At 36.1% G+C, this 18,741-nt stretch overlaps 2 long non-coding RNA genes across 2 annotated transcripts; both read right to left on the bottom strand.

The window, feature by feature from the left end:
- Positions 1–4,094: 4,094 nt before the first annotated feature.
- Positions 4,095–7,533, bottom strand: LOC135168184 (uncharacterized). The gene is made up of 4 exons (XR_010300009.1): positions 7,120–7,533; positions 4,462–4,600; positions 4,301–4,384; positions 4,095–4,230 (listed from the first exon to the last, which is right to left on the bottom strand). It is a non-coding gene; the product is annotated as an uncharacterized LOC135168184 (long non-coding RNA).
- Positions 7,534–17,229: 9,696 nt separating this feature from the next.
- LOC135167857 (uncharacterized) lies at positions 17,230–17,931 on the bottom strand. The gene is made up of 3 exons (XR_010299929.1): positions 17,856–17,931; positions 17,427–17,670; positions 17,230–17,370 (listed from the first exon to the last, which is right to left on the bottom strand). It is a non-coding gene; the product is annotated as an uncharacterized LOC135167857 (long non-coding RNA).
- Positions 17,932–18,741: the final 810 nt, after the last annotated feature.

Genomic DNA, 18,741 nt, shown 5'->3' on the forward strand with positions numbered 1-18,741 from the left:
TTTTCAAAGTTTAAACCTTTAAGAATATGTCCTTAAAAGGATTTTTCAAAATTCGAATTATTTTCGGAGATACAGAAGATTTTGTGAGGCGTCATTTAAACCCGGCGAGTGAAGCGAATCACACTTCAACGCGTTTTTCTCGAAACTACTTTTTTCGAAATGGTTGTCATGATATCTCAAGTTCTACCCGACCGATTTGTTTGTAATTTGGTGTAAATCTGCTTTATATACCTCTCTATCGAGTGAGCCCTGGATTTTGAGAAATTTCAATTTTGAGTATTTTTTAAAAATTCGAAAAGGTCAAAAAAAGAGGGTAAAAAAATTTTTTTTCAAGTCGGCGCCATTTTGTGAATTTTTTTTTTTTTGTTGCTAAGGTCTACTCGGTAGCGACATCTTTACTGATTGACAATTTCTCAAAATTCTTTGTTTCCGATCACTGAAAGGGGTGGAATTATCTCAACCAGGGTGCACCGTTTTTTTTTAGGCCCCCACTACACCGGCCTGTAATTTGCCGAGTTTTGGATTTTTTTTTTGTATTTTTTTTATATTGTTGAAATACCAATAAATAACATATAAAAAAATGGATAGTAAAAATGTTTTTCATTTTTTTAATCTTAGTTTGAAAAATGGTTAAAATTTAGGCTTCTAGACCAGAATACCGCCTTAAGGGGTTACTCTCATGTGATCACTTCGAAAAATCGATTTTTTTTATATATTATGACAGTAAAACCTATTGAAAATATGCTGTGAAAAATTCAGACCGAAATACATAATATTTGATAAGTTACAGCTCATAGTCGCCGACGTGTCGTAAGCGACTGTCTACCAGGCTTTAAACATTAAACGCATTTTTCTCGAATCATCATTTTCTGAAACTGTCATGGTCCTAGAAAAAAAAGTATTCAACCGATTGCTTTAAAATTTACATATGTTCTTCTACTCATTTATAGTTATCGTCCCTACCAGAATTGTTTATTTTCGAAAATATTTTCATATTTTTTTTAGACAATTTTTAACGAAAAAGAACAAGATTTTCGTGATTTTTTTTTGAAGTTCGATATTTTTTATTTTTTTTTAATGAAATTGATTATATTTGGTAGGGACGACAGCCGCAGATCTACTGAATAATAATCCATTCGATTTTTTTATCTCAGACAACATGAACACCCGCTATCACCTCGACCAGTGAACTACCTTTTTTTGTTGGGGACTACTTTGACTTTACAAAAATACATGTTAAAAATGTAAGAAATGAAAAAAAAATTTTTTGTACATTTCAAAATACAAATAAAAATATATTAAAAAATTAAAATGATTGAATTTTTTGTTGTCGCATAAAAGAAAAATTCCTAAAAAGTGGGAAAATGTATGCGTTCACATGAGAGTAACCCCTTAATGGAATAGTGTCGACAGGTGAGACACCGATAAACTACTCAATCGTGACGATTGGGTATTGTCCAGAGGTGTGCGACGAATTCCTCTGGATGCGTGTGTGTGTGTGTAAGCCACTGAGCTCCTGTGAGTGACGTCACGTAGTCAACCCTCAGATGGTATGCAGCGAGCCGCTACAGTGCTACACTGGAACATATCCTGTAGGACATGATCGAAGTCATTTTTCGACTCAAAAAGCCCCTGACACCTGGACTAAGACTCATTTGTCACATTTAAAGTGGAAAAAAAGGTTTACAAGCAGTAAAAATAAAATGGAAAAGTGTATTTATAAACGTAAATAGTGTTAGCAATTACAACTGTCTCCTAAAGACAGTGTTTAGTCACGGGACAGTGATAAACACTCTTGACGATCGTTATTTAAAAACCATCATTCTCCGGCGGAGTGAAGCGAGAAAAGGCATGGGAATGCTCTCCGGTTATTTCTAAAGTCGTGCACTGGCAGAAAAAAAAATGCAGAAAAGAAGGTGAATCGTTTTTTACTCAGTAGAAGGTGCGAGAGATTGGAATGCAAAATAGTACACACAGTCGTGGTGTGGTCTCGCGATGCCCGGAATTTACGTCCCATTTCAATGGAGAAAAAAAATCTTGAGAGCCAATTATCATGTTTTTAAGGAAATTAGAAATAGTGAAACGATTTTTTTCTTCTAAATGAAAACTCTCTAATCCTTCATTTGCACGTTTCTCTAATTGTGGGTGGAAATGATCTATAATGGTGTACTGAGAAAAAAATATAGTAGAATTTACGAAATTTATCTTGTTGAATGTATATTGTTTGGTATCTGTTGTAGTTTGGATTTTTCCCCTATTGGGATTTGGCTAAAATTAGATAAATAAATGTAGCAACACAATCAATTACTTTAAGGGGAGGTATGGGATAACGGGCCAAAAAAAAAGCGTTTTTGAAAAATTTTTTTTGAGAAAACTACTGAATATTTTTGAATAGTTTTATTATCATATTATTCAGTGACATTTCAAATATGTTTTCAAATTTCTAGACAACAAAATGTCGAAAATCAACGAAGTTGCAGCCACTTGAAGTAGGCACTCAACGGAATTCCGCACATTGCGGTGTCCCGGATATAAGATTGTAGAATCATCCGAAACACATGGGATAAAAAAAAATTAGTTCTTTAGAAGTATATCTCCCAGCCAACGTTGCCCTTTTAAAAGAAAATTTTTTTTTTCATTTTTTCAACGGTCGGTGAAGGTAAAAGTACGTTTTTAGCCCTAAAAATGCGCCATTTTGTGGCTGTAAAATCGAATAGAAGCAAAAAATAAATAAAATGGGACCGTTGACTGGGAGTCAATTCTATGTTGCACAAGTGTGCAAAATTTCAATACGATCGGTGCATAACTTTTTGAGTTATCGTGGACACCGACTTCAAAAAAGGCGTTTCGAGAAAAACGCGTTCATAGTTTTGGGCAAGAAAACCGACTACCTGCTCGACGCGCTTAACGGTTTTCGATGGGGTTCGGTGTTTAACGTCATATCTCAGTCAGTTTAACTCCGAATGAGCTGAAATTTTGAGACAACATTCTTCAATAGTTGTACATTCGATTTGAGAAATAAAAAAAAAAATCATTTTAAAAAAAATTTTATCCCATACCCCCCCCCCCCCCTTAACTTGAACTCTTTATTATTGGCACAAGGAATGCACGACTAACCTATAGGACCATTGTCCAGAGACTGAATTCTTACTATTTGAAAAACCTTTATTGAGGGGAAAAAAAACAAGAAAAAGTTTATGACTCCAAATGACAGACGCAGTTGGGGTATGCCCCAAGGAAAATAAATAAGTGGAAAAATGAATAAATGAGTGGAAAATAGTAATGTTAATATAAAATATAGCGTAAAATATAGGGGTATACAACAGTGGAAATTTAGGAAATTGGTGGGAGATGAGGGTGGAGATTGTGTATGAGGGGAGGGTCTGTTTTGGGACCCGACTGCAAGAGTAGGAGGATAAGGCTGAGTCCAATAAAAATGTCTCACCGAGAAAACTGGTTTATTTTTGGAATTAAACAAAAACTGAGAAATTAGAAAAGGGACAGGAATTAGGCTGAAAGGGATGGCAATTTTAAATGTGTACCATTAGGAAATGAGTTTGCACAGATGTGGAGAAAATTGTAAACTACAATAGGAGATGACCATAAAACGATATTAAAGTTCACTGCTAAAAAAATTCAAATGCTTCCCGAAGTAAAAACCTCAATAAAAGACGTAACTGATGGATTTTTTCAAGTAGATATTCGATGAGAATAATTAATAAATTTAACAAAAATTCAAAACTTGTTTTCCCCGTTGAACATAAAAAATGTATCGATTCGGAACAAACGTCAATCAATTCCTCCAGACACTTCACACTAAATTATTAACACTAAAAAAAACTATAAAAGAACCAAAATAAATAAAGAGGCTCAACTTTACGTGCCACAACGAACTTATTCAACTGGCAGAAAATCATTGTTCTAAATTCTAAGAGTCTTTTATTAATACTAAAAGTTATTTCCCTTTTCACCTTAAAAATCTTAAAACCCACAGGAAAAATTTAAAATAACAAGTGTAACGTTAATACCAGTGTAAATAACCCATCACACGAAGCACATCACTGTAAATTAATAGAAAAAGTAAATGGAAATTTGGCAAAAATAATTTTTCCCCATCTGGCGACGAGAAATTCCTTGAATTCAGTGATCCTATTCGCCCATTACAGAATCACTCTAGAGACCGGTCCTGGAAAGAGAGATCTCACCAAAGTCGCTGTCAAGTCTGAACTCCTGAAAAAGAGAGGCTGTGTGTCAATCTGATGTCATTAGGAGGTACGAGAAAGAGAGTAAATAACTCAACTTGACGAGTGGCGACGCACATGTCCACATGGGGACGACCCACTGACCCATTCAACTGGCAATTTCGTTTCGCCGATATCGACATCTGTTTTTATTCAATGCTGATGAGAAAAAATAATCTGAAGACTGTTAAATTGCCATTCAAACATCCCAATGACATACCGTGAATTTCGTTCCTTTCTCTACTTTCCATATTCTCCATAACATATTGCGAGAAATTTATTGAATTTTCTCAGTCGCTCCCAGGAAGTAAAATGATCGTCGAGATGGAGAAGTCGCTGGTGAATCTCTAAATTGAATTCTGAAAGAAAGTTATCATTTATATAATGACATTACATAATAAAGTATTTTCCTGTACCTTGAACAGTAATTCGGGGTAAATGGGTGGCACATGCGACGACAATTACATGTCAAATGGGACACGTCATGTTACCGCAGTGGTACATGCAGAACAACGGGTTCCACAGCCTTTACACAATTCAATGTTTAATTCAAAATTAATGTCTATTGGATTATGGATAGGAATTTACTAAATAATATCAATCGATGTTGTTCCGAATCGAAACATTTTTTATGTTCAACGGAGAAACAAGTTTGAATTTTGTTAAATGTATTAATTATTATTATCGAATATCTACTCGGAAAAATCCATCAGTCAAGTCTTTTATTACATTTTTACTTCGAGAAGTATTTGAATATTTCTGCGTCTTAAAACTTTATTATCGTTTTGTAGTCGTCGCCTATTGTCGTCAACAAATTTCTCCACATCTGTGCAAACTCATTTACCAATGGGACACATTAAAATTACCATCTCTTCCAGCCTAGTCTCAGTCGCTTTTCTCATTCATCAGTTTTGTTTACTTCCAAAAATCCACAAATTTCAGTCTTCCAAATAACTGTTTATTACAATCGTTGTCGTCGTAGAAAACCCTGATCTCATTAAATCAATTTCCTCCGTGAGACATTTTAATTGCACTCAGCCTTACCCTCCTACTCGAACAGTCGAGTCCCAAAACAGACCCTCCCCTTATACACAATCTCCACCCTCATTTCCTAATTCGCCAATGAAAATTCGTGTTATATTTTGCAACCCAAGCATTGATCAAATTCGACATCCCAAATTTCCACCTTAGACTTCTAAAAATTTGCCAAAAACCGAGATATGTTCCAAATTTAGAACAGTCAATATCAGCCTCAACATACCCATCATGTGAAGATCGTTCGTAAAAAAACAAATTAAAATCTTCCATGTAAAATCATTAAAAAATTATAAAGTGTAAAAGTTTATTACAAAATATGTGTGTTTGTGAATAAAAGAAAAATTCTACTTAAACATCAGGTTATCCGTTATTGAATGAAAAACATTGAACCTTAACAAACCTAGTTAATTATTAACTGACAAAAATTTGTTGTGTCACCAAAAGGCGCAACAGATTTGCTTATAAACTTTAATTCTTATTATCGCACGGAGAAGGTATATCTTTCTCCTACGATGTCTCCAGAGGAACCAACCCTTAGTGACCAAAGTTATCACACTCTGGACCCATTCAACAGAAGGCCCTTGTTCTCTCATTTTTTTTTCTTTTTCTTCTCTGTTTCTGTTTATCAAAACTATTCTAAGACGACACTAGTTGGACATTAGGTGAGAAAAAGCAAGAAAAATGTTAAAAGGAACTGTCTTCCAACAGTTTATTTGAGAGACTGAAGCTTTGGAACCATTGGTGGAGAGAATTTTTTGGATAGAGGGAGGTTTCCTCTGTCAACTAAAAAAATGAATAATTTTCATTGATGAAAATGAGGCCCGTCCCTCTCGTTCTATTGTTCCACCGTCCGAAGATGGGAAATTTGAACTGGAACCTCCCACGTTTGAGCTATGATTTAAACTGTTGGAGAGAAAACCTCTTTTTTGGCTCACGGCTGGCAACAGATCAAGTCGTAAAGCTGCGCGACACAGCTCTTCCACATGAGCCTTACGACAGCTAGGTGGAAAGATTACCCAAAAAACTCATCTTTGAAAGAGTCCTTAGTTGTGCTGGAACCTACATTTTTTCGGAAAATAGATATTAGGTGTGTGAATAAGTCTTTCCCGTTTTTTGTAAGAGATGCCCCCACCAATACTGTGCGAGTATTCAATGGTTACATATGTCATAATCAAAGCTTATTCATCTGTCAACAATTCTACACTAACACATTAGTTGAAATTTTTTCGCATCATAAATTTTTGATATCGTGAAAATGTCGAAATTTGAGCCGAGTCGACGTCATTTGCGGGAAGTTTCACTTTATTGGTTCAATTTGAAGAAATCTGCTGCCGAGGCGCATCGATTGCTTCAGGAAGCTTATGGAGAAGGTTGTGTCGATGATTCAAGTGTTCGCGGATGGTTTCGACGCTTCAAAAGTGGTGATTTCGACGTGGAAGACAAGGAGCGTTCCGGGCGGCCGCAAATCTTTGAAGATCAAGAATTGGCGACTTTGCTTGATGAAGATTCGTGTCAAACGCAAGAAAACGATGGCCAATACTTTCAATAATTCATTTGTAACCATTTTTTCACAATAAAGGCTCAAAATTTGAAAAAAACGGGAAAGACTTATTCACACTCCTAAAAACTAACATTTCGGAGGATTTTCCTCAACAAATACCTTTGCTCAATTGCTTGAGTGGAGTATTTCCCATAATTTGTCGCGTTAAAATCCTCGACAAGGGTTTAGGACAAGATCTCTGCTCCCCCCACCTTTCGTGTCTCCCCGCCCCTCCGTATCACTCTAACCTTCAATGTTAAGCAAATTCAAACAATTAATTTTCATAACATACATACATACATACATACTTCTCCCGAGTAAATGTTTACGCCATGACCCAACCACCATCGGAAGCATCACCTGACCTTTACCAAGAATTTAACAATTCTCCGTCTCACGTGTGATCACCTCTGGAATAACACATGACGACTTACTTCAGTGCTACAGTGACAGTTATAAAAATTCCCTCCGCCACCGAGTCGGACTCGTACCCGTTACACAACAAAACTTACGTACTAAAATTATAAATCTATCTTCTTCCCCTCGCCGAACCTGTGAAAACACTTTAACATGAATTTTAATGGTTCGTAATTACAGATTACGAGAGGCGAAGGAGAGATGGAGGTAGGTGGACTGTTCAGGTGTACCAATTGCTAACTGTTCATCTGCATCGTAAATTCAATCGGTTGTTTCAAAATCTGCATTTCCAGCGCATGTAATTCACTGCAGAAAGGAAAAAAAAATTACAGTCGAATAATCATGAGAAATTACACTTATTTATTTCCTTTTTTTTTACCATCCAGTCGGATTCCCACGAACAATTTAAGAAATCTCTTCCTCACTCGTCTGCTCCACTGACATGAAAAATCTATTTCGTTACCGTGAAATCAGAGACATTATCGTCTCAACAATAACATTCTTCGGGTAAAAAATGACTGAGTTGGAGTTATTAAGATTTCTAATTTTCTTTTGACGAGGGATTTCTGGTTTTCCCAGATTTTCTAATGCTGGACATTTGTTATTCACGTTTTCTTTTTACATTTTTGTGGTGAAATGGAAAATACGGGGGTATGAACTCATTCGGAATTTATACATCATCTAATTATGGAGAGTTGTGTGTGGATTCATCTCGGCAATGACAAATCTGGTTTTTTCAAGGTCGAGATGTGATGATATCCTCTGGCTCATTGAACGAAGAGAAGTATTCAGTCGGACTGGCATCAGAAGGCATGCGATGTTAAACACTCAGATGGTTCGACTGAATATGACGTGCATGAAATTCGATTATTTTTTGTATCGATTTATGAAAATCGATTCTCGAATCTCGAAATTCGATAAGTCGAGAATATCGATAATTTCATTTAACTAACGCCACTGGCGCTGTCGCGGTAATGACTGTTTTGCCTCTATTGTTTCACTAATCGATTATCGATTATCGAATGATCGATTGGGGTAATGAAATAATCGATTACCTGTATGAACCCGCCATATATTCAATTAGTGACCGGTCCTTTTCGATACCGTATATTCAATAGGAATAAAAAAGATAATCGATTTTCGACTTATCGAAATTCGATAGTTCGAGAATGTCGCATTTTTTGTTTTAATTAGCGTCACCACGACCGCGCCATTGATTTTCTTTTTAGGTCTACTTTTCCAGTAATCGATTATCGATTATCAAATGATCGATTCCGACCATGGAATAATCGATTATCTTTATGAATCCGCCATGTTCAATTAGTGATTCGCGTCCATTTTTTACAGAATGTTCAGTAGGAATAAAAAAAATCGATTCTCGACTCTCGAAGTTCGATAATTCGAAAATGCCGCATTTTTTTATTCAACTAGCGCCGCCGGGGCTGCAGCGTCAATGTCCGCTTCGCCTCTACGTTTTCACTAATCGATTATCGATTATCAAATGATCGACTATTGCATTGAAATAGTCAAAGTACAAACTTCGATTTGTACAAAGTACAAACTAGAGTAAATTGAGTACAAAATATTTCTTTCTTTTACAACTACCTCATGATATATTTACCTCGAAGACTTTAGACCGAAGACTTTCAAATTTCACCTTGATCCCCTCTCAAAGTCGAATTCCAATCGATGCTAAAGTGATGAATAAATCCACGTGACGAGGAATTTCAATGCGTTTAGTTATTTTCCCACACAGATCCGACCCAGTAAAACTTTAAGGAAATTCACACACGATTTTCCCTCAGGAAAACGTGTGTTTTACGCATGTTGAGGTCCCTGCAGATGAAAAACTACCAAACTGCCCTCAATTTGAGAGCTGGTGGGGCAAAATGGACCGGTTAGGAGAGTGCAGGGTGGGACAGAATGGACAGGGGGGGGGGGGTCGATCCTAAAAAGAATTTCCGTCGGGAGAACCTGATCAACATCAGGACCTGATCGGGTGTTGCTTCGGCGAGTCTCATTGAGAAGAACCCGATGAAGACCTGATCGGGAGATCATCAGGTCACCCCCATTTGATGGGAAATTATCGGGTCGGGAAAACCTGATCGGAAATTAACGAGGGCATAATCAGGTTCGCTTTGTGGGACTCGGAAAAATTTCAGCGGGTCAATATATACATTCTTTTAAATTAATGGTGGTACCTGATTAATCAATTAATAGGTTATGAACATCATGAAGACTGACGGGAGTATCAATTAATTAGAATAATTAAAAGGAAATTTCCAGAAAATGAGATGTATTCAAGTTATTTTAATTAGATGACTTGATTAATTTGATCAATAAGTTAATGAATCAAACCCCGGTCTGGATTATCGATTTTTTCAGTAATTTTTCTTGCAAAAATCATATGGAGAATTATCCTGTTCCCCTTCCTACCTCATCCAAAATCCTATCCAACGATTTCCTTTGACGTCACAAGAAATGTGGAACGCTATATAAACTTCCCGTCTTGATGATAAAAAAAAAAAAAAAAACATCATTGATTATTTTTCCCACCCAAATTTCAGCCAATAGAATTGCACCATTTGTTGATATTTTGTATAGCCTACCTCGAATATCAGCGATTATTTTTCCCATCCACATCTTGGCCAATAGGATCGCACCATTCGACGTTATTTTGTATAGCCAACACGGTATTTCAGCGGAAATTCTTGGAAATTTCACTGGAAATTTTGCATGTTGCCTATATAAAAAAAAACAGATGTTGAAGTAACCCTCAATTGTATCTGACAGATTAAATGGCAATTCGTTGAAAATTATGTCTCATGGTGCAATTCTATCGGCCAAGATTTGGATGCAAAAAATAATCCCCCGAATACCACTCGAACTTCGAAATTATCTGATATTTCCCTCAAGGTTCCCTGCAAACAAATAAGCTCGTCAAGTTTTCCAGAAAAATCACTCGCGCTTCGCGCTCGTGATTTTTAAACTGGAAAACTTGACACGTTCATTTGTTTGCAGCGAACCTATCGGGAAATATACGATAATTTCGGAGCTCTTGTGGTATTATATGCGATAATTTTTTGATAATTTTGATAAACAAACGACACCTAACCAAATAAACCTCTTTTCATGTCATGGCACAATTCTCTTGGCCGAAATTTGGATAGGAAAAATAATCCCCTGAATACCACTCGAGCTTCAAAATTATAGAATATTTCCCTCTAGGTTCCCTGCATACAAATGAAGTCGTCAAGTTTTTCAGGAAAAATCACTCGTGATTTTTTAGCCTGAAAAACTTGACTCCTTCATTTGTTTTCAACGAATCTATCGGGAAATATTCGATAATTTTGAACCACTTGTGGTATTATATGTGAAAAACTTGACTCCTTCATTTGTTTGCAACGAATCTATCGGGAAATATTCGATAATTTTGAAGCACTTGGGGTATTATATGTGATTATCTAAATTAAATACGTTGCGCAATTGGATCTTCGGGAATTTAGAATTTATTCAAGTTATTTTAATTAGATGACTTGATTAATTTGATCAATAAGTTAATGAATCGGTTTTGGTGATTCTAAATATTGATAATGATGCTAAATAATTATGAAAAATAAGGTGGGATCATAGGCAGTATTGCGTATTGTACCACGTTAATCGTAGGGCACTCGATCTATCAATCTAATATCACTCGAGATGTTGATCTGTCACTGTCTAGATTCTGACAAAAATTCGATGTTCGATCGCCTTTAAGGTTTGTAAATAATTGTCGGTATAAAAAAAATTTGGTTTACAAAAAGTAACATTAGGACTTGACGAACGAGTTCAAAACTTGTCGACAGTATCTTATCAATTTCTTGTTGTGTTTTCTCGCGGAAGCAGAACACGACGTGCGTTTCGATTTTATTTTGTTTATTCACCGCTGCGAGCCTTACTCCAATGGATTTAAACAATTTAGACCGATAGTTAAAACTTCATCGGAGTTCGATCGAGGAAGTCCCAATGTTTTCCCCATCGGGCGACTGCGTGATACTGATATCGGGCCCCTAGGTATGAAATTATTGTATGTAGACCGTTGATTGACTCGTAAATACTCGAATTAATTGGAAATACTGTACTACCGTAATTATCTTACACTATCATAACTGTAATGATGATTAAATAAATAAGCTATTCAATAACCAGTACATTAACGAGACTAAAAACTGTAATAAATGGATTACTTATTAAATATCAGTAATAAAATATCGCAAATGAAGAATTATTGCGAATAAAATTTGTTTTTCTGTTTAAAGTGCTAGAACCCAAGAGCTGGGTTATTTACACTATTTACATTTTGCTTCTTGTATGCATTATTTTACTTAAAAATTTCAGGTCATGTTATATATTAATTTGCACTCGTTAAGATATGTTGTATACCCCTATATTTTACGCTATATTTTATATTAAGATTACTATTTTTCCCTCATTTATTGCTTGGGGCATACCCCAACTATGTCTGGCCCAAGTCTTAAGGGGTTATTCTCATGTGAGCGTTTCAAAAAATCGATTTTTTTTTTTTGATATTTTGACAGTAAAACCTATTGAAAACATGCTGTGAAAAATTCAGACCGAAATTCATAGTATTTGATAAGTTACAGCTCATAGTCGCCGACGTGTCGTAAGCGATTGTCTACCAGGCTTTAAACTTTAAACGCGTTTTTCTCGAATCATCATTTTCTGAAACGGTCAAGGTCCTACAAGAAAAAGTATTCAACCGATTGCTTTAAAATTTACATATGTTCTTCTACTCATTTATAGTTATCGTCCCTACCACAATTGTTTATTTTCGACAATATCTTCATATTTTTTTTAAACGATTTGTAACGAAAAAGAATGAGATTTTCGTGATTTTTTTTTTGAAGTTCGATATTTTTTTTTGTTTTTAATGAAATTGATTTTATTTGGTAGGGACGATAGCCACAGATCTACTGAATAATAATCCATTCGATTTTTTTATGTCAGACAACATGAATAGCCGCTATCACCTTGACCAGTGAACTACCTTTTTTTGTTGGGGACTACTTTGACTTCAAAAAAATATATGTTAAAAATGTAAAAAACGAAAAAAAATATTTTTTTCGTATATTTCAAAATACAAATAAAAATATATTGAAAAATCAACATGATTGAAGTTTGTTGTCGCATAAAAAAAAAATTCCGACAAAGTGGTAAAATATAGGCGTTCACATGAGAATAACCCCTTAAGCCTACCATAAACGCTGGCGCCACGACGAATTTTCCCTATTTCCCATTTGTTAAAAGCAATCGTCTGCATGCCCAAAATATAGGCATGTTTCCCTCCATCCCCTCCAATATTCTTTTTTCATCCTCAGGTAAGGAACTGAGGGCTGCGACATTATTTTGTTAGTCAGTAACATTCCGAATTTCATCGAGAGCACTGAGTCTACTCAAGTATCAGAAATCTCTTCGAAAACATACATCTATTGTCATAATACTTATACATTGGGCGGATTTCGTAATAAATATCAGTTTTATTTAATTATAAATTCTGTGTCTTTGAATTTATTGTGGGAATCCAACAGATAATTACATATGTGTTCTACATAGTTGAAGGCTTTAGCGTCCGCCATTTTTTTTTATAGTTAAGGAGGGAAACAGTTGTTGACTGTCAGTTTATATTGGATTATATAGTTTCATTCTTACTAAGAAATACTTCAAGGGCTTATGTATTCAAAAACGAATCGATGTAGAGAGTACCGGAGAGTGAACATAAACATAAACAATGACTCCATGTCTCCATGGCGAGAAAGAAATAAGAGTTCTTTTGTAAATAGGTGACGATATTCTTTTTGGTTCTATGACCGTCGTTTTAGTTAGCTGAAGCAGCCCATAGAGTACAGACGTTTTTCTTCCTCGTGCGTTTTAAAATAAAGGATAAAGTTATTGATGAATTCATTGCATTTAATATTAATTAAACTTCCCATTTCCAATAGTTTATTATACAAATTTGTTCTCTGAAGGTGATACTGTGGACAGTTCCATTAGTACATTTTGTCATGAGAGCGATAATCGTCGGTTCGTGAGGAGTGTGAAGTTTGCTGCACGAGGCATGAAGACGAGGATCGCCGAAGGCTTACGGCAGGCTTACGGCGACTGTCGAAGTAAAGAAACGCAAAAGTCACTTTTTGCAAATTAATCACAAACATTTCGTTCATTTTATACTCATTTTAAACAACTTTTTTTAACCTCAAGTACGTGAAAAATCAATTCTTTGGACGCTCAGCCACACACGACGATAAATATGAATGCCTCCAGGGGAATAGGTTATGAGGTCGCTTCGGGCGCTGTCAATCACACCGGACTATACATTTTTCCGAAGACAGAGCGCATGCCCGAGCGATGACAGTGCCTTAGGGCTCATCAAAGAGGATTGACTGAAGTAGAGGCTCAGTTCTGGGGGTTTGAGTGACCCCAGTGGCATCGTAGTACCTCACCCCAGAAGAGGCAGAGCGCCGCACGGAATGTTGGGGTGTCTGCCCGTCAACCGACTTAACAAGTCCTCAATAACAGTTCCGCTGTCAGTGGGACTAGTTAAAAATGGAGGTGTAGTCCTCTGCGTTCCCGAAATGCTTTTGTCCATTGAAATTAGATAACATTAGGATGAGCAGAAAGGAGGCTATGAGGATGCTTCACTTAAAATTAAGGAGATTGGGAAGGCGTCTATTGGAATATGGGATTGAAATAAGAAACACTGTTGTTTCTTTTGAACACACTACTTTACTCCACACACACACACACACACGACTTTTTGACTCCTCTTATGTCAGGAGGTACGTTCCTCTAGAGAATCTCACGATAGACTGAACTTAAAGATAGGATTTTGGGTCTCATGGACCAGAACATTTCCACCCCTGAAAAGGTTTTTATGTTATAGCCTCATGGCCACTTCTGGTCGCCAGATGTTGCTAAACAAGGCGGGTAAGAAAAACTTTTCCCTTTTTTTCATACATTCGGGGCCCTACCACCATAACTTTCTGGAACATATTTTTCAGAGGAGAAAGAGTGAATTTTGTATTTGGGGAAATCCCCGAAAATTCAACAGTGTCATACCAAACCCAACTACCGGGGTCGGTTCTACCAATTTTTTTTTCAACTTTTTGACAGAACAATCGAATGATTTCTTAATTCGCGGTTTCAAAGAAACTCTGAAAATGAGAATTGTGTGTAGTAAGATAGAAATTAAGAATTATTTGCAATTAAAAACGGGCAAACATCCCAATATTGCCTGTGGCGCCCTGCCTCTTCTGGGGTGAGGTACTACGATGCCACTGGGGTCCCTCAAACCCCCAGAACTGACCCTCTACTTCAGTCAATCCTTTTTGGTGCTCATTGTGATTTCCGGTTATAGTTCCTTGGATGAGTAAGTGAGGTTTACCGGGCGTGGAGCACCGATTATTGACGTGCAATGTTAAATGTCATTTAGTCCAGTGGTTCGGAACCCACTTAAAAATGTAGGTCCACTCGTGTTCTCATATGAGGATACGAGGATAAATAAACACCACAGCCAAACTATTAATAGTATCCATGTGGAAAAACCTAAAACAGCAAAAGAGGAAGCCGATGAATGAGACAAAACAAATACTGGTATGCAATTGCGAGGTACACCATAGTCGAAAGCTTCACCTAGTGATACTTAGGAGGAAACTCCAATTTTTTTTTTTTTTTTTTTTAATGCCATTTACTCCCTTCCAATAGAGGGGCAGTAAGCGCCGCCTATCGGACCTCAGGAACGAAAAGAATGTGATCAAAATCTTGTGGTTCTGCACTACATGGACACGTGAGATCATTAATGATGTCTATTCCGTAGAAAAAGGCTCCAAGATCATAATGGTTAGCTCAAATATGTCTGACCATAAAACTACTACCTCTAGAGAGCCAGAAATTGACAGGCCATATGGACTTGAAGACGCCTTGTAGATAAAATTATTTACACATAATTACGCTTATTTACTTCAAAGTAAATAAATAATTTAATAAATGAGATGAATTTCTCATGGATTCAAGAGAATTCTTCAGGGAATTCATAGAGATCAGTAACGAAGTGGTCAAACGAGAAAGTCACTTTTGACTATTGATTAGTCTTTGATGAATATCTCGAAATCTAGGGAAAATAGAGAAATTTTTGTTCTCAGGTTTTTTGTGGAGCAAATTGAGTACTACAATAAATGTTATGACACAAATTTCGCTATCTCTGTTAGATTCGGAGTTATTGCGACAGAACTAGACTCAGGGGTGAGTCCACTTATCTCGTTTTACCACTTCACTACTGAGTTATGACCGTGATATTTGAAAAATGTAGATGTGAGTGTCTGTTTGCCCTATGGGGATTATGAAGCGCATTCCATCATTCAATCGATCGATCCATTCTACTTCTCTTTGCCACGTGAGCCTATTGAAGTATTCTCAACGGTGTACAGTTTTTTTTATCGGACTGAAATTTCTCAGAGAATTTTTCTGTGTTTTTCTCTCCACTTAAAATGTCTCAACCAAAAATTGCTTGAATATCTCGTCCCAATTTTAGATCAATATCGATTTTTCCACAATAGTGATTTTTAGCGAGAGGGAGAACATTTTTTTTTAACTAAAAAGTGAGAATAACTACGATTTCTTCCAGGGGTCACTTTCCCATTTTTGATTGATTCCAATAGCTTCAATCTTGATATAAAAAATGAAAAAAGAGAAAACTTAAGACCTTGATGGATTTTGGAGATATTCACAATTTTTTTAAAACGGTTTGATCAATCGAGTTAAATCTGGATCCAGACTTAGCCTCAACTCTCAACTATCACATGACAAAATTTCAATTTTTTTGGAAATTTCTTACCTAGCTATATTCTTTCTGAACTAAAAAAGACCCCTGAGCAGGAGGCATTTCCGACAAATTTTACAATTACAATTTACAATGATTGGAAGATGGGTAAAAGTAGATAAATAAATGTGGCAACACAATCTCTTGCTACATTGTAAGCAATTGTAGCACACAATATAGCTAGAGTTTAAGCTAAAGTAATTACTTTAACTTAAACTCTTTATTATTGGCACGAAGGAGGCACGACTGACCTAGAGGACCAGTGTCCAGAGACTGAATTCTTACTATTCGAAAAACCTTTACTAAGGGAAAAAAAAACAAGAAAAAGTTTATGACTCCAAATGACAGAGTTTATTTTGAATTCCACCTGTGTAAGGATTGCAACGCTTCCAAGTTCGACCCACAACAGAGCATAAATTAGTCAATTTCTGGAGACTTTTCCAAACACGTCATAAACCTTGTCGAGTGATTTTTGAAGATAAACAGAAGAGCTGTGTTCTAATTTTCCAACAACAATTTTACAATGTTTAGATCTCAAACAATTCAACATCTGTTTCAATCAAAATTAGATTTTTTTGAGGTCCAGAGTAAACGATTGCAATGCTTTCTTTAGGAATTAAAAATAAATAAAAAACAAATTAAACACCCCGACATCCCCCGGCCTCCCCTAGTCAGTATCGTCCATATTGGAGTTTACATGTCAAACTGTTTATCAAAAAGTAATTTACAGTTAGATCGAGATACGCGGTAGCGTATCGGCCAAGTACGTTAGTCGCAGCGTTTTTTTCAACATTTTTTTTCGACCAAATATCAGACGTGTTTTGCATAAACGTTGTATTCTGAGTGGTGGCTTCGTAAATAAGGCAGTGTATTTATACAAGCTTGGCTTTTTTTTTATTTTTAGCATTTTTTGAAACCAGTGAAGTTAACGAAACCGTGCAAAACACAATACATTGAAACGTGGACTTGGCCATTTTTTTCAAAAATTACTTTTGATTTTTATGAGATTGAATAGGTCTTTGTACGATTTGTAGTTCTTTTATTCTCGTGTCTCCACTTGAGATTGGAAAACATTTTTATGGGTGAAAATTCTGAGAAGTTTGGGGCATGATGTGTATGCCGTTTTTTTGGGTCTAAACGGAGGTGCATAAGTGGGACTACTGTTAATGTGAGTCATCAGGTCCGGGGTGATGTAGCCCTTTAGTCTTTTTGGTTATGTCCTCCAAGGAAACGAACCAGAGCAGTTGTGCCCTTCGACCCTATAAAACAAAAGAGAATAAAATAACATTCGCACATTTGAATCATTACAACTGACCCATTTCTAATAATCCACAATATTTTTTCTATCTCACTATCCGAATAATTCCGAAATGAAAAGTTCCACAATGAGACGTCTCATGACGTGCGCATGCGAACGACTAGAGGGTCGCGTGACCACAGGCCCTGACCGTCAGTTACAATTTCAATGTCAAACTCCACCGCAGTATGATAAACCCATCCTCGATTTCCTCAGAACACGTAGTCCCACGAATTCCAATGCTAATTGTATCTCTGAAATACTACGAGCGTTCGATTATTTTTTTTTTTCACATGCAACGACTAGGGGACTCCAAAGTGGTCCTGGAGAGGATCGCTAATGGGAGGACGTCGAGTTTTCGTCTCGTTTCTCCAGCTATTTCAAGATGTAACAATGAAATTCGAAGAATACCGGTTTCAGTTTTGTGATAATAAATATTGTTATTACCTCCGAGAACAGCAATAATATTTTCCAACTGTGATAATAATATTTATTTTTACAATTGTTTCCAGTGAAATAAATTCTGTGTTGTTTAAAAAAAATTATGACCGTCTCTGTGTCGGGGTGAACAACTTTTTCGAAAATTAGTAATTGAAAAAATGAAGATTATGAAAAAAAAAATTTGATCAGTTCATAATTGAGGAAAGCAGTGGCGAAACGAGGTAAATAGCTTTTTTTATGAAAAATTATGTCTCTCTCAGTGTCGGAACAAATAAATTTTGCGAAAATTAATAATTGAGACAATGAAGATTATAAAAAAAAAAGATTAATCAGTTGATAATTCCGGAGAGAAGTGGCTGACAGTCGGCCCAGTCGACTGAACCGTTCCTGATGTTGAACCAGCGTTGGCCGACGTTGGCCCAGTATTGGTCGATCGTTGGCCATTCGGAATTTCCTCGAAGGATTGTAACAACGGATTTACGTTGCATTTACATATGTATAGTGCTTATTATCTTTGATCGGCAGATTTTAACTCCGATTTACTGCTATATTTTTTCAAAAATTGTGAGATAGTTTAAAATTTTTTATTTTAAACGTTGCAAGGATTTTTTCTATTTTCGGTAGTCTGATGTTGCTTTTGGGGATTTTTTTTGAAGAGTATATTTTGGTGTTCGACCTGGTTGGGACTGTCTCAAAAAATGTGGTCCAAATCTTGCAGATGCGTCCCTTCTGATTAATGATCAGTTTTTGAGTAATATCTTAGAATCGAAAGATGACAAAATTTTTATTAACATTTCGTTTCTGGAACGAATGACATGATAATCATTACATTCTAGTAAAAGATATGAATTGCTTTTAATATTCATTTTCATTTTCATATTCGTTCAGAAGA

Source organism: Diachasmimorpha longicaudata, chromosome 12 (genome assembly GCF_034640455.1).
Source record: "Diachasmimorpha longicaudata isolate KC_UGA_2023 chromosome 12, iyDiaLong2, whole genome shotgun sequence".
In the NCBI taxonomy this organism is placed as follows: domain Eukaryota; kingdom Metazoa; phylum Arthropoda; class Insecta; order Hymenoptera; family Braconidae; genus Diachasmimorpha; species Diachasmimorpha longicaudata.